A 16,228-nucleotide genomic window follows, 5' to 3' on the forward strand; every position below is an offset into this window, starting at 1 on the left:
CATGAATGTGAAGAATGGTAGGAATCTGGCTTGGTGGGTAGAGGTGTGGGCCAAGAGTTTTACGAGGCCATAAGCATTGTCACCAGTCACAATTCTTCCCACTGTCTAGTCCAGATCCTGTTACAAATTCTGGCATCCTATCACCCCAGACCAGGGGGTTCAACCTCAAGGGCCATGATCAAATAAATGAGAGAAACGAGTCCAGTGTCATACCACAGGGAGTGGTGGGGACTGGGGCTGACTGGAGCACACCATGCATCGTGAAATCACAGATCTTACTGTTTTTTACTTCACTTTATTGAGATATATTTACACGTGATGAAGTTCTCTCTTTTTAAGTGCACAGTCTGGTGAGTTGTGACTAACGTCCGCCATGTGTGTCAATGTGTGTATACCACCCCAAGCAAGATTCTTTTGTATTTTTGTTTTCCTTCTAGAAGCATACAAACTCCAGAATAAACACTGTGTGGGCAAAGAAATAAGAACGTTTGTGACTAGCTCGAGGGCTGCCCTTTTGAGACCTCTACCCTAGGGGCACAGGGAAGGAGAGGGCCCCACCTGCATCTTCCAGACTACATTTCCCCACCTCTATCTCCTGAGGAACCAAGGGACTCCCTTGTCTCTAAGTTCCTGGAAGAGCATTCTGGGCCTCCTTCCAACCCTGCTTCTGGTCCATGCTCCCCTGGATAGGGCACAAGGGCCTCTTTTTTTGGGGGGGGACAAGGGTCTCTTAAGATTGGAGGGGTCACCCACACCTCTGATGGAGGGTGAGAAACAGAGGTAAAAAGAGACACTAACAGAGAGACAGGAAGACTCCGCTCAGGGAAGTGGAGAAAGTCAGAAAGAGACTGAGGGAGAGACCAGGTGGAGAGAAAACGAGAGGGGTCGGTGGTGGAGTGGTGGAGTGGTGGAGGGGGAGGGGGGGGTGGTGTCGTCATACTTGGCATAGACCAGGGTTTCTCAACCTCCTCTATTTGGGACCGGATGATTCCTTGTTGTGGAGAGTCGGCTAAGAGAAATTAGTCAGGATCCCCACAGCTGTAGCCCATCCCCCCCAAAGCCTGCTTGCAGAGCTCTGAACTCTGGTCTAAATGGCCTGAGTTAGAATCCCCAGCTCTGCCACCTGCTAACTGTGTGGCCTTGGGCCAGTGGTCATGCCTCTGAGCTTCAATTTCCTCGGCTTGGAGTTGGGACAGCACAGGTCCCTACCTCATAGGATTTTAGAGCGTAAGAAGGTCAAAAAAAGAAGGCACTGGGGCCTATTGGTTGATTAATATACATGTTACCCATCATGAATATTACCAATGTGGGAGTCCGTTGACTCTGGAGAATCCAAATAAGGACTTCAAGCTAAGACCCTCAAGTTGGGGCAGGGGTCTCCAACCAGGGGTCCACGGGCCAGCCACCAGTGTGTTTTGCTTGCCCTGCAGTTTCTCCCGGACTCTTGATCTAAAGATCCTGAGCCCCAGCCCCACGTCGGGGGCATAGAGTTACTTAAAAAATAAAAATGATACAAAATAATTTTAAAGAAAGCTGTGAATATGAATGCCTCTCAGAGGGACATTCAGCACAGTGAAGTGATAAAAGACCCAGACTCGGGAGCCAGGCTGCCTGGGTTCAAATGATGACCTTGAGCAAGCTTTCCCTCTCTGTCTCAGTTTCCTTTTCTGTAGAAAGAGGGTCACCGCGGGACCCGAAATGAACTGTGAAGATTACATGGGTTTATGTTTGCAACGCACTTAGAGCAGTGCTCTGCAGGAGTAGCCTCCGTGTGAATCGTTGGTTCGAGAAAATAAACGTCCCAGCTGGTTTACTGCAGACCCACCACCTTCCCCAGTATCTTGTTTGCCATTCTGGGTGAGTCGATTTCGCAGCTCGGGGAGAGGGAGTTGGGAAGGACTTAACTTTTCACTGCAGGGCCTGAGTCCTGGCTTTCCACGGTGGGGAGGGGGCCTCCTGGGTTCCTCGGTGCAGCCGGCCCCCCAGGCCCGGAGGCTGGACCGGAGCCGGGTGGGGGCTGGGCGGGGGCGCGGGTGTCCGCAGGGTCCGAGCGGCCGGCGCGTGTGAAGGTTACCGCTCCCCGGCGGGGCGGGGGCCGCGCGCTGTTGCTGGGGTCTGCGGGGCCTGCCTGCGCCCGCGCCCCCCCTCCTTCCCGGCCAGCCAGTGAGCGGTACCCGCCGCCGTTGCCAGGGGAAACTCGCCGCCCCGTTACCCAGCAACAAGCCTGGCCCAACCAGGCGCGAGGACCCCCCAGGCCCCGCCCGCCGCTGCCCACCGCGTGCCCAATGCCAGGCGGGCAGAACCGGCCCGGCTCCCGGAGACGGCGAGAGCGCTCATTGGCCGCCGCCGCGCCCGCCCGCCCCGATCTGGGGGAGCCCTCGGCGCGGGGGGCGGGGAGCCGGGCCCCGGGGAGCTGCCGGGCGCACGGCCTGCAAGCCTGCGGCCGGCTGGGGTGAGACCCGGGCTGGGCACCGTCCCATCCCCCCTCCACCCCGCCCCGCACTCTCGGGCGAGGATGGGCACTTGGGATGGGCTGGAAACAGGGGCTGCGCATCCCGTGCCTGCACCCCGCCAGGAAGGTACGCTGGAGTTGGCCTTGTGAAAACAGGGACGGAGCGTTCCCCTCCCAGAGGAGACCTGGGCGTCCTGACCCCGCGAAGGCAGGGTCTGTTTATCCCTCCCACCCCACCCCACCCCACCCCAAAACAAGATTCGGGCATCTTGAAAGAGAAGCTGAGGATTCCCTACTCCTCCGAAAAGGACCCAGCGTCCTGACCCCATAAGAAGTGCCCCGCCCTCCCCAAAGGACCCAAGCATGCCCTCTCCTGTGACATCAAGATATGAATACCTTCGCCCCAGGGGATGCTAGTTTCCCAGTCCCAGGAAGAAGGGCTGAGGGTGCTCCCAAAAGGGGATTCCAGGCCTGTCTGATGCTATAAAAGTTAGGTCGCAGCATCGCCCACCCCACCCCCGCCCCCCATCTCCCCAAACAGGGACTCGGGCCTTTGGACCTCAGGCTCTGAGCTGCCCAGAGAACCTGGACATCCTGGCCCTCACCCGTATTGGTACTGGAAGCCCCTCCCCCGCCCCAACAGTCACCAGACCCTCAGGTGTCCCAACTTATCCAGATGACCACCTGCCCAGACCCAGGTCGCAGACCTGCTAACTTCCCTCCCCTCTGAGCCCTTTTCCCCAGGCTCAAGCTTGCTGATCTCCCAGGACCCAGGCCTCTGACCCCACAGCCACTCCCTCTACTCCCTGGCACCCGCCGCCACCCCCCCCAGGGTACCAGGCCTCACAGTGCCAAGGACCCAGAAGTCTAAGCCCCAAGTCTCTCAGACACCCCCCCCCTCCAGACACCTGCCGAGGTGACCCAGCCCCTCACAGTGGTACAGGGGGGCTCTTCCCAGTTCCAGGACCGTGCGATGTTCTGGACCCCAGGTCTGGAAGTTCCAGCTTTCCAGTGCCTTTAGCTGGCCACCAGGGATCCAGGACTGGGAGCCTCCAGCCTCCAGGGACCCTGATGTGAGTCCCCAGGCCACTCCAGAGAGGCTCAGATTCCTCAGTCCCCACCCCAGGGAGACCCAGGGAGCAGAGCCCCTAGCTCCAGACCCTGGTGAGCCCAGGTGCGGCCCGCCCTTACCCCAATACCTGGGGGGGGGGGGGCGGAGTCGAGGATTACTCAGCCTCCAGAATGAGGCGATGACATCATCCTGGGGGCGGTTGACTAATGGCCGCGCTGGGGGGGGCGGGGAAGTTTACCCGGTAACAGCGGCTGCCGCATGGCCCCGCCCCCCCAGGAAGGGCCGGGAGGGGGAGGCATAAGCACACACACACGCACACACGAGCCCACTCAGCACACGCACCCCCTCCAGCATCCCACGTTGCACACATCTTACTGGGGCAAGGGCAAGGATGGGGGCAGTGTTTGTGTGACTGTGTGTTTGTGTGCTGGAGAGTTCTCTGGAGGTCTGCTGGGTCAGTGTGCTGTGTGTCAAGGGTTGACCTATGAGGGTGGTGGTTGTGTCAGGGTGCCGTGTGTGGGTGTGTGTGACTGTCAGTGCGCTCTTGCGTGTCAGTCGACTGTGTGTGTCAGGAAGATGGTGCTGTGTGTCAGCCTGCTACATTTGTCCCATTGGGTGTCTGTGGCCGTGATTGTGCGTCAGTGTGTTATTGAGTGATGTTCTGGTGTGCTGTGCGGGTGATGGTGTGTCTGTGTGTTGTTTGTGTCATTGTGTTGTTTTGTGCAGTGTGCTGGTGTGCATGGGTGACATGGTGTGTGTCCGTGCGGTTGTGTTTGTGTGACACGGGGGCTGTATATGACATGGTGTGTGTCCGTGCGGTCGTGTTTGTGTGACACGGGGACTGTATATGTGTTGGAATGATGTGTGTTAGTAGAAATGTTTGTGAAAGTGCTGCGTCATTGTACCCTTGTGTTAGTGTGATGGGATGCATCGGTGTAACATCACTGTGGTGTAGTGTGCTGGGTATGTTGTGTCACTGTGATTGTGTGTGCCATTGTGCTTTTGCTGTGTGTCAAGGGGAAGATGCACATGCGTGTCACTGTTATCGTGTGTGTCTGGACAGTGCTGTGTATAGTGGGATTGTGTGTGTAGCATTGTCATTGTATCTGAAGTGTTGTGTGTCCGTGGGACTGTGTGTGACTGAGAGTATGTGCATCCGTGCAACGCTGCGTGTCATTGTGATTATGTGTGTCGTTGTAATTGTGTGTCGTTGTGGTTGTGTTGTCAGGGTCATGTTGTGTGTCTCTCTATATGGGACTCTCTCTATGTTAATAAGATGGTGTGTCTCTGCAATGTCGTGTGCCACCGTGGCTGAGTGTGTCATTGCGTTTGTGTGTCACTGGGATAAACTGGCTGTGGGATTATGAGGGTGTCACTGTGATCGTGTGTGTGTCCCTGATACTGTGTGTTCTAGGAACGAAGTCATGGAGACTACCTGTGTCTGGGCGATGCGGTTGTGTGTTGGGGTAAGGTGTGTCGCGGTGGTTGTGGGTCTGGGCAGTGCTCGTGCGTCCTGGGACTGTGTCGGCTGACTGAGATTTGGGGTGCCCGTGTGATGCCGCGTGTCTCGGCGCGATCCTGGTGTGTGTCCGACTGTGTGCGTGTCACGGTGATGGTGCGCGTGTCGGGGGCGATGCTGCGCGTCCCTGGGACAGTGCGTGTGTGCGAGCTGCTGCGATTGTGTGTCGGCGCGCTTCGCTGGGTGTCGGGGGAAGGTGCGCGCGTCTCCGGGCCTCCTGCCCGAGAACAGCGGCGCTGCCTTCTGATTGGCTGCGGCCTCGCCAGTGAGAAGCTCGCGAATCCTGCGGTAACTTGGTAACTCGGTAACTCGGCCGCCGCCGCCGCCGCCCCGGGGACGAGGGGGGGGTTGGGAGGGGGCCGCCCCCCGCGCCCGGCCCGCCCCTGCGGGCCACCCTCTCCCCGCCGGCTCGCCCACGGTCCGCAGCTCCGTCCCCGGGACTCCATCCCTCTCCCTCACGGGTCTCTGTGCCTCGGCTTCCCGCAGCTCTGCCGCTCGCTAGGTCTCTGCGCGGCTCCGTCTTGCCCACGTTGCTCTCTCGCTGCCTCAGTGTCCCTGCCGTCTCTTTCTCTGCCTCTGTCTCCCACACCCCGTCCCTGCCTCTTCCAGGGTCCGGCTCCCCATCTCTGCTTCTCCCGGCGTCTCTCTGTCTCCCCATCTCTCTTCCTATCTCTGTCTCTCTCCATCTCTGTCCCTCCATCTGACTTTGCCGAGTTGTCTCTCCTCTCTGTCTCCCCGTCCTCTGCCTCAGTCTCCCCAGCTTTGTCTCCCCTTCCCTTGTCTCTCCCACCTCTTGTCTCTGTCTCCCCCCATCCCCTTTCTCTCTCACTCCCACGGTCATGCTCAGAATTCACTTTTCGTTCTGCGGAGACGGCCAGGGGACTATTCGATACCTCATCCTCGCCCCTCCCCGCAGGCTTAGGCTTCTGGCAGCAGGCCCCACGCAGGGCAGACATCAGGAAGGACTTCCCGCCCTGGCTCAGCACCGGAGCTTTATCGCTCGGGCCAGGCGGAGGCCAGGCGGCCCCGTGGCTTCCGGAGGCGCCCGGGCGGGATGAGCTCACTGCTAGTTTGGCTTGGATTTCATCAGCTTCCTCTGCTGGAGTTGCCCCCGCTCCTTTTCCCGCGCGGGCCGCGCGGGCGAATCCTTCGGGCGCCTGCTGCCCCCGAGCGACGAAATGCGGAAGCGCAGGTGCCGCGCGGAAAGTCCACCTCTGCCACTGACCACGTCGTGTCGCCAGTTTATGAATGCTGCAAATATGAACCCATTTAATCCTCACAACGACCCCTTGGGGAAGAGACCATCTTAAATTCCATTTCCAACGGGTGAACTGAGGCCAGAGAACTGAGGTCGGCCGCCTACGGTCACACAGCTGGTGAATGGAGCCCTTTGGGGGCTTACACGGGGAGAGAAGGGAATGGGTATGACCACCAAGATGTCTGTGGTCATTTATTCTTATACTCATTCATTCAGCAGAGCTTTACCGAGGGCCTCCTCTGTGCCAGGCACGGGGTGGTCTTATTCACGAGGGTGACCAAGGAAGCGGTAGTTCAGTAAAGGCCCAGAGGAGGTGAGGAAGCAAGGAGTGAGCGCCCAGACAGAAGGAAGGGCAGGTGCAAAGGTCCTGAGGGCCGAGTGGGCTTGTCCAGGATGGCGAGGATCTCCTCCGCAGCCGGAAAGAGCTGGGAGTGCGTGAAGAAGGGGAGAGGGGTGGAAGGTGAGGTCTGAGAGGGGGTTAAATCCGGATGAAGACTTTAGCTTTTACTCTGACAAGGGAGGAGCCACTGGAGGGTTCTGAGCTGAGTGAGGGAGGTGAGCCGATTTAGTTCTAACAGGCGCCCTCTGGCGGTCACGTGGGAAACAGGCTGTGAGCCGAGAGCAGGGAGCCCAGCGAGGAGTCTACTGTCCTAACTCGGGCTGGGGTGGTGATTGTGGGGTCAGATCGAAGGGGGAGCCGATGGGATTGGCTGAGGCATTGGGTGTGGACGTGAGGGAAAGAGAGAAGTTTGGGCGACTCCAGGTATTGGCCTGAGCAGCTGGAAGGAGGAAGGGGCTGAGAGAAATAATAATCGTAAATAATGACGCACCTACTGTGTGCACGACCTCGTTAAATCCTATGAGTATCCTGAGAGGCAGGAAGCGGAGGTGGGAGATGTGGTAGGATTCTGGATTTATTCAGATTTATAGATTTTGAAAGTGGAGTCTACATAATTTGCTCAGTAGCTATTGGTGGATTCAGTGGATCATTGCAGTAATAGCAAAAACGTAGAGTGTGTGCGGCACTGTACTTATCTTATTTAATCCTTACAACCTGTTATCACGAATGCCGTTTTCCATATAGGGAAACTGAGTCACAGAAAGATTAAGTACCTTGCCTAGCATGATACTACTAAGAATTATAATAGATTTGTCATAGAGGTGGTATAGTGAGCTCTGGGATTCAGAAAGATCCCTGTGGGCTCAAATCCCAGCTGGTCGTGTGACCTTGGGCAACTCACAGCATCTCAGGGCTTTAGTGTCCTGCCTTGTAAAATGGAGGTTAGAAGGGCACGGTTGGCACAGGGCTTTGGGATGAGTTTAGAAGATAATTCATGCAACAAAAGTGAGGCCGCCATGTAGAAAATGCTCTTTAAACACTGTAGGTTGGGGCGCCTGGGTGGCTCAGTCATTAAGCGTCTGCCTTCGGCTCAGGTCAGGATCCTGGGGTCCTGGGATCGAGCCCCGCATCGGGCTCCCTGTCTGCGGGAAAACTGCTTTTCCCTCTCCCACTCCCCCTGCTTGTGTTCCCTCTCTCGCTGTGTCTCTCTCTGTCAAATAAATAAAATCTTAAAACAAAAAAGTCACCTCCTCAGAGAAGCCTTCCGGAACCATCTCTGTCCCCTCACCCAGCCTTATTTTGCTCCACAGCGCTCCTACTAACATATTCATTTGTTTAGCTATGTATGGTCTGTCTCCTCTTGGAGAAAGTGAGCTCCACGGCGACAGGGACGTGCCTCCAGGACAGCTGTACGTTCTGATCTCTATTTCACAGATCGGAAACCCAGAACGAGACCGGGCACAGAGAGGGTTTTCATGGTTCAGGGACTGTTTGTTGAATGAATGCTTGTCCCGCGTGTAAAGCGGCAAGGAGTGCGCCACAGCGCCTCCTGGTGGCGGATGGGAATCTCGCACCGCGAAAGTCGGCCCGCTCGGCGGTCCAATTTCCCACCAGATCTTCATGTAGTCTGAGAGTTATGTATGTACTGACGCTAGAACTTAACTCCATTTCACATACAAACACAAAGTACTTTTTACGATGTCTTTTTGAACTTGCACATTTTATTTTCAAAGTTCTTTAAAACGTTGTTGAAACGAAGGCGTAACTTACACACTTTTGTAAAACCCACAAATCCCAAGTGTAAAACTCCATGTCATCAGCAGCCCAGGGGAGGAAATAAAACATAACAACCCCCCCCCAACTCCCCCAGGACCTCTTCGGGGCCCCTTCTAGTCCCTCCCCTGGACCATCATTATCCTTGATTCTTTGGTTTTTCGTTTTATTTTATTTATTTATTTGACAGAGAGACAGCCAGTGAGGGAACACAAGCAGGGGGAGTGGGAGAGGGAGAAGCAGGCTTCCCAAGGAGCAGAGAGCCCGATGTGGGGCTTGATCCCAGGATCCTGGAATCCTGACCTGAGCCGAAGGCAGATGCTTACTCGACTGAGCCACCCAGGTGCCCCGTTATCCTTGATTCTAAGAGCAGAGGTGAGTTTTGCCTGTTCTAGAACTTCCTATCAATAGAATCACATGGTATGTGCTTCTTTGTGTCTGTCTGGCTTTTGTCACTCAGCATAATGTTCATGAGATTCATCCATGCCGTGGCACGTAGGTAGAGAGGGTTCATCCGTTGCACCTCTGATGGGCATTCTGGTTGCTTCTGATTTGGGGCGGTATCAGTTTGCTTAGTTAGAGCGGCTACCACCAAGTAGCCCAGGCTGGATGGCATGAAGCAACAAAAACTTTCTTTTCTCATAATCTTGGAGGTCAGAAGTCCTACCTCAAGGCGTTGGCCGGGTAAGTTTCTTCTGTGGCCTCTCTCCTGGGCTCGAGGATGGCTATTTTGTCCCTGAGGCCTCACCCGGGCTTTCCCCTGTGCGTGTGTACTAATCTCCTCTTCTTACAAGGACACCAGTCACACGGGATTAGGGCCCACCCTACTGACCTCATTTTCACTGAAATACCTCTGTAAAAGGCCTACGTCCAAATTAGGTCACGTTTTGAGGTGCTGGGTAGGGGGGCGTTGGGACTTTGACACATGAATCAGGGAGGGGACACAAATCAGCCCGTAAGAGGGGCAATTCTGTTAAAGCTGCTATGAACATTTTTTTTAAAAAAGATTTTATTTATTTATTTGACACAGAGAGAGAGAGAGAGAGCACAAGCAGGGGGAGCAGCAGGTGGGAGCAGAGGGAGAAGCAGGCTTGCCGCGGAGCAGGGAGCCAGAGTTGGGGTTTGACCCTCGGACCCTGGGATCATGACCTGAGCGGAAGGCAGACGCTTCACCCACTGAGCCACCCAGGCGCCCCGCTGCTATGAACATTCTCGTACGGGACATGTCGTTTGGTGAACGTGTGCACGCATTTCTGGTGGGTCAATCCCTCGGGGTTCATTTGCTGGCTCATAGGGTGCGCGTTCGCATCCAACTGTAGCCGAACTTGCCAAGTGGTTACCCCACAGTGGCTGGAGCATTTTGTGTCCCCCTCCAGCAGGGGGCGAGAGTCCCCGCGGCTGCACACATCCTCACCAGCACCTGACCTTGTCAGGCCTTTGCATTTGAGACATTCTTTTGTTGGGAGACACAAAGTGTTATTTGCGTGGTTTAGTATATCCTGAATTTTCCAGGGAGTCCACTACTTCCGTTGAGGGAAAATTGTGCTACGTTGCGTTCAGAAATCAGCCAAGGGTGATGCACCATTTTGGGTCATCACGTCACCCCTGCAACCCCACTCCTGCTATCGAGGGGCTCACCACAGCGTCCAGCTGCTGCATTCGAGAGTCCACACGTAGGCAAGCACGTAAGATGGGGCTACCCACGCGCATGCGCACGCGCTCAGCCCTTTTTCAAATTCTCAGATACCACAAAAGGGTGTTGTTCCATTAGCAAGCATTCCAACTCTCTTGCGCTCAACACATTCATTGTAAGAGCCAAAAACATTTGATTACTTCTTGACGATTTCCAGTGTCATTGTACGAATGCATTTTCACGTGTGTTGCTTTATTATAAATTTCTTCCCTTCGATTTCTGTAATTTCTCCCTTATGGTAAATTTAGGTTATTACACTAAAAATGATGTATATAGGGGTGCCTGGTTGGCTCAGTCGGAAGAGCATGCGACTCTTGGTCTTGGGGACATGAGGTCGAGCCCCACAAAGATTGGGGCGCCTGGGTGGCTCAGTGGGTTAAGCGTATGCCTTCGGCTCAGGTCGTGATCCTGGGGTCCTGGGATCGAGCCCCGCATCCGGCTCCCTGCTCAGCGGGGAGTCTGCTTCTCCCTCTCCCTCTGCCCCTCCCCCTGCTCCTGTTCTCTCTCAAATGGATGAATAAAATCTTTTTTTTTTTTTAAGATTTTATTTATTTGACACAGAGAGACACAGCGAGAGAGGGAACAGAGCAGGAGGAGTGGGAAAGGGAGAAGCAGGCTCCCCGCAGAGCAGGGAGCCTGATGCGGGGCTCGATCCCAGGACCCTGAGGATCATGACCTGAGCCAAAGACAGATGCTTAACCGACTGAGCCACCCAAGCGCCCCTGGATGAATAAAATCTTAAAAAAAAAAAAAGATGTGTGTAGGTAGGACATACTGTCTAGGCATTTCATTTTGGGATAGTACAAGGGGTATTTGAGTTTGTGTCATAAAGGGCATTTGGGATTCGATGGGGTTCCGTCCTGCTGGTCTAATGGGTTGGGGACACAGAAGCTTTGGGAGAACCAGGTTGCTTTAGTGATTCCATTTGTATTCAGAACTACGTGGGCTTGTGCTGGACAGTGCTGGGGACCCCGTGGAGACAGCGACAACCGCAGCCCTGCCCCCACAGGTCTCAGAGTCCAGTGAGGGACACAGACCTGACCCTGGGCAGTGAGGACCCGAGTGGCCAGGACTGGGATGTGAGAATCCAGGGGGCGATGGGGACAGCGCAGAGTGGCACCCGACCTAGCTGCGGGTCAAGGCGGGTTTCCTGGGGGAGGTGACATCGGCGCTGAGCCTGGAGGAAGAGGTTTCCAAGCAGGAGAAATAGGCTATGCCACAGCCCAGGCACGAGGGAGAACGTGCTGGTTTCATGGAACCAAAAATATTGTGCAGCGGGGCTGGAGCAACATTTCTTTTCTTTCTTTTTAAGATTATTTATTTATTTATTTGACAGAGAGAGACAGCAAGAGAAGGGACACAAGCAGGGGGAGTGGGAGAGGGAAAAGCAGGCTTCCCGTGGAGCAGGGAGCCTGATGCGGGGCTCGATCCCAGAACCCTGGGATCACGACCTGAGCCGAAGGCAGATGCTTAATGACTGAGCCACCCAGGCGCCCCGGAGCAACATTTCTTAAGATCGGCTCTATTGGGTCCTGGGCAGCGTCTTTTGGTGTGAATCAGGGCTCTTTGGAGGGCTGGGCCATGTGAAGGCTCGCAAGACCTGGGACTGGGTTCCAATCCTGGCCCTGCCACCGCCGTCGTGGGTTGAATTGTTTCTCCCAAGGTACCTTCGCTGGAACCTGGGAACGTGACCTTCTTTGGAATAAGGGTCTTTGCAGATGTACTTCGATTAAGGATCTTGAGATGCGATCATCCCGGAGCAGGGGAGGCCCTACAGCCCATGACAGGTGTCCCTGGAAGAGACAGAAAAGGAGAAGACACAGAGCCACAGAGAAGGAGGCCACGTGAAGACCCAGGCCGAGATCGGAGTGATGCATGTGCCAGCCAAGGAACGCGAAGAATTGCCGACCACCGCCAGAAGCTAGGAGAGAGGCCTGGGACAGATCCTCCCTCAGGGCCTCTGGAAGGGGCAACTCTGCCCACACTTTGATTTCAGACTTGTGGCCTCCGGAACTCTGACAGATACACTTCTGCTGTTTTAAAATTTTTTTTTTTTAAGATTTTATTTATTTATTTGACAGAGAGAGAGCGAGAGCAGGGACACAAGCAGGGGGAATGGGAGAGGGAGAAGCAGGCTTCCCACTGGGCAGGGAGCCCGACGCGGGGCTCGATCCCAGGACCCTGGGATCATGACCTGAGCCGAAGGCAGACGCTTAATGACTGAGCCACCCAGGTGCCCTGTTTTTAAATTTTTAAAAATATTTTATTTATTTGAGAGAGAGAGAGAGCACCCGCGAGCAGGGGGAGGAGCAGAGGGGGGTAGGGAGAGAATCTCCAAGCCGACTCCCCGCTGAGTGCAGAGCCCGATGTGGGGCTCGATCCCACGACCCTGAGATCACGACTTGAGCTGAGACCAAGAGTTGGACGTTTAACCGACTGCACCCCCCGGGCGCCCCACTTCTGCCGGTATAAATCACACAGTGTGTGGCCGTTGGTTACGGCAGCCGCTGGAGTGGCTGTGACCCACTGTACAGGGGAGCCTCGGCGAGCCTGTTTTCCTCTCTGTAAAATGGGCATAAACAAGGCCTGTCAGGCCCCTGATGTGAATGAAAAGACAGCAGCCTTTTAACCAATAAGGCAGCAAACGTCCGTGACTGTGACCTGTCACCAGAGGCCATGGGCTGGCCGGGGGTGTTTCAGGTAATAACAAGAGTAACAGTGGGGCGCCTGGGTGGCTCAGTCGTTAAGCGTCTGCCTTCGGCCCAGGTCCTGATCCCAGGGTCCTGGGATCGAGCCCCGCATCGGGCTCCCTGCTCTGCGTGGAGCCTGCTTCTCCCTCTCCCGCTCCCCCCGCCCGCTTGTGTTCCCTCTCTCGCTGTGTCTCTCTCTGTCAAATAAATACATAAAATCTTAAAAAAAAAAAAAAAAAGAGTAACAGTTAAGGGACACCTGGATGGCTCCGTGGGTTAGGCGACTGACTCTTGTTTTCGGCTCAGTTCCTGATTGATCTTGGGGTCATGAGAGCGTACCCAGCGTGGGGCTCCGCACTCAGGGCGGAGTCTGCTTGGAGTTTCTCTCTCCCTCTCCCTGTGCCCCTCAATCCCGCCCCCCTACCCCATGCTCTCTGTCTCTCTCTCAAATAAATAAATAAATCTTAAAAAAAAGAGTAACCGTCAAGTGCACCCTGCTGTGTACCAGGCACTGTTCTAAGAGACTCTTGCTGCCATCAAACAACACATATTTGTTCTCTTACAGCTCTGGGGGTCCCAGATGCAGAAGCAACCTCGTGGGCCCAAATCAAGGTAGCATGGCCACACTCCCTGGGGAGGCTCTAGGGGAGAGTCCGTCTCCTGACCTTTCTGAAACATTTCCCAGCTGTATTCTTTGCATTCTTCGGCTTGTGGGTCCTTCCTCCACCTTCAGTGCCAGCCACATAACATGTCACCCTGTGTTCTGTGTCAAATCTCCCTCTGCTTCCCTCTTATAAGGACCCTTGGGATTACAGTGGGCCCCTCCAAATGGTCCAGGATCATTGCCCCATCTCAAGATTCCTTTTTTTTTTTTTTAAAGGTTTTATGTATTCGACAGAGAGAAAGACAGCCAGAGAGGGAACACAAGCAGGGGGAGTGGGAGAGGGAGAAGCAGGCTTCCCGCGGAGCGGGGAGCCTGATGCGGGGCTCGATCCCAGGACTCTGGGATCATGACCTGAGCAGAAGGCAGACGCTTAACGACTGAGCCACCCAGGCGCCCCTTTTTTTTTTTTTTTAAGTAGGCTCCATGCCCAGCGTGGAGCCCAATGCGGGACTTGAACTCACGACCCTGAGATCAAGACCTGGACTGAGGGGCACCTGGGTGGCTCAGTTGGTTAGGTGTCCGACTCTTGATTTTGGCTCAGGTCATGATCTCAGGATTGTGAGATTGAGCCCCAAGATGGGCTCCACACTGATCATCGAGCCTGCTTGGGATTTTCTCTCCTTCTCCCTCTGCCCCTCCCGCTCTCTCTCTCTAAAAAATAAATAAATAAATAAGATAAACTTAAAAAAAAAAAAAAAGACCTGAGCTGAGATTAAGAGTCAAACACCCAACCAACTGAGCCATCCAGGCGCCCCCCCCCACCCCATGTCAAGATTCTTAATCTCATTTGCAAAATCCCTCCTGCCATGTAAATTAACATTCACAGGTTCCAGGGATCAGGATGTGGACATCTTTGGGGGCTGCTACTCAGCTCACCACACCTTCCAGTAGCCTGAAGGGATAGGCGCTCTTATTGTCATTTCACAGATGAGGGCCCTAAAGCTCAGAGAAGTTAAGTAACTTCCCCAGGGTCCTACAGCCCAGGTGGCAGATCTGGGATCTGAAGTCGGCAGCCTGGCCCCAGAGATCATGCTCTTACCTGTCCTCCACATGGCATCCCTGTGGTCAGGTGGCCCCAGGTGCAAATCCCAGGTTGGCTGCTGGGTAGCTGGGTGACTGAGGGCCAGCACCATCGGCTCTCTGGGCCTGTGTCTTCATCTCTAAAATGATAGTGAGACCGCTCACCTCCTTGGTGGGCTGGGAGGGGCGAGGAAATCAGAACCATCTGGGGCTTGGGTCAGTGTCTTGGCTCCAGGGAGCTGCCCAGTCGGGGTAGCTTAGCTGAACTTTGGATTCTTCTTCTCCTTCTTTATATTTTTTTTTAGAGAGGGGGAGGAAGGGGGAGTAGGGAGAAGGGAAGAGAGAGAATCTTTTTTTTTTTTTTAAAGATTTTATTTATTTATTTGACAGAGGGAGACACAGGGAGAGAGAACGCAAGCAGGGGGAGTGGGAGAGGGAGAGGCAGGCTTCCCGCTGAGCAGGGAGCCCGATGCGGGGCTTGATCCCAGGACCCTGGGATCATGACCTGAGCCGAAGGCAGATGCTTAATGACTGAGCCACCCAGGTGCCCCTCAGAGAGAGAATCTTAAGCAGACTCTGCACAGAGCATGGAGCTTAACATGGGGCTTGATCCCATGACCCTGGGATCATGGCCTGAGCCAAAATCAAGAGTCAGATGCTTAACCTACAGCCACCTGGGCTCACCCCTCACTTTTTTTTTTTTTAACAACACAGACACGAGCAAAGAGAGAATCTTATTGTACTTTTCAGCATCCCTCTTTCTCTCCACCCCTGCAAGCAATGGATATATGCATATATGTATGTGTGCGAAAATGTGACTTTTTAGCCAGGGAGAAGTGACTCAGACTACACCACCCTTGGGCCATCAAGTTGGTGAAGATCAAAAGTGATAAAACACAGTGTCAGCGAGGCTGTGGGGAAACATGCACTCTGGCCTTGCTTGGGGGAGTGAAGTGGGCTCAGCTTCTTTGCTGAGCTGCCGGTATCAGATGTGGCTTTTCTGTGAGGTATTGAAGCGTGAGCCTCCAGATGCCTCATCCAACGGAGCCAGCACTCTGTCCAACACCCTGGGAGGTACTCTTGTCTTATACTTTTTTTACTCTCTTTTTCAAGAGGGCTTCCAACTTTGTAGGCACTTCAGGCCCTAAACTACCTGCATCCACTGTGGTTTATTTTTACTGAAAAGTCATAATGTGAATTAACTTTTGATCCAGGAATTTGTCTTCCTAGAAGCCATAATAATGGTCTCCATGTATTGAGAACTTAACAGTATTTCAGGCCTCGTGCCAAGCACTTTCTGTGTTTTAATTCATTAATCCATTCAATTCTGCACCACAGATCCAGTAGGAAGGTGTTACGATATCTCCTTCACAGATGAAGCTGAAGTCCAGAGAAGTTCCACACGTTGCTCAAGGTCACGCGGTTGGTAAGTGACAGAGCTGAGATTCAAACCCAGGCCTTCTGGCTTCAGAGTCTGTAGTCTTAATCATGATATTCTGAGTCCTTTTTGAGCAAGATTACAGGTCATGTACTTACAAAGCTGTGTGCCTGGAGAACTTCAACGCAGCATTGCTGGCCATCTCCCCAATCTGAAAACAACTTAAACATCCATGAGACCAGGTAGGGCGAATTATGGCCCATCTCCAGGAGGGAATATCCCATAGCAGTTTTAAAGGTTGTCAACCGTCCATTGTTAAAATAAAGATATATGATCTCAGTGCAGTACATATGCTTTTACTTTTTGTTT

Source organism: Leptonychotes weddellii, chromosome 16 (genome assembly GCF_054177405.1).
Source record: "Leptonychotes weddellii isolate Sample4059 chromosome 16, ASM5417740v2, whole genome shotgun sequence".
Taxonomy (NCBI): Eukaryota; Metazoa; Chordata; class Mammalia; order Carnivora; family Phocidae; genus Leptonychotes; species Leptonychotes weddellii.